This window comes from Triticum dicoccoides, chromosome 2B (assembly GCF_002162155.2).
Source record: "Triticum dicoccoides isolate Atlit2015 ecotype Zavitan chromosome 2B, WEW_v2.0, whole genome shotgun sequence".
NCBI lineage: Eukaryota > Viridiplantae > Streptophyta > Magnoliopsida > Poales > Poaceae > Triticum > Triticum dicoccoides.
In genome coordinates, this window is record NC_041383.1 from 709,562,146 (window position 1) to 709,562,920 (window position 775).

Genomic DNA, 775 nt, shown 5'->3' on the forward strand with positions numbered 1-775 from the left:
CCTGGATCAGCCGATGTCTCCTGCTTCGTCAACGGTAAGGTCGGATCCGGTTTCTGATGCCGCGTATCCTACATCGAGGTGGGCCGTCCTGCGCGACGGCGGTCTTCCGCCCGGCGGATCGTAGTGTGTCCCCCCGTTTCGGGGATGCTGGCTCAAATCCATCGTGGTCACCCTCCTTCCCCCGTTAACTTTCCCATTTCAGGCGCGGGCGATGGATCGACCGAGGTCACCTCCCGGAAGAGCAGGCGCACACCCTCCAACCCTGCGGTCACTGCGCAACGCCGGCGGCGCCCACGCTCGGTCCGCCGTGATAGATGCCGGGAGGCCTTCTTAGGCCATCTCCACCGCAAGACCCCATCCGGACGTCCGCTCGCATCCCTTTGGGTGCGATTCGGCGGACGTCCGGAGGGCGGAGACGTGTATGGGGCATCTGCGCCCAACGCGCAGAAGGCGTTCGAGACCACAAACGGTCCGCCCCGACTTGTCGCAGCACCTCGCAGAGCACGCCTCGCTGCCGTCGACGCGCAGAGCTCGCCCGCCTCCGCCTCAAGGTCGCTTGCCGACGCCCGCGCGCCGCGCCGAGCTCACCCACGTCTGCGCCGAGCCGCGCCGAGCTCGCCGCGTCTGCCCCAAACCGCACCGAGCTCGACCTGCGCCGCCCCGCCCCGTCCCGCTCCGCCCCGAGCTCGCCGTGTCGCGCGCGCGCCCGCCGCAGCCACGACACGCCTGCGCCACCCCGCCCCGCCCTTGCAGCTCGTCGTGTTGCCTCGCCCTG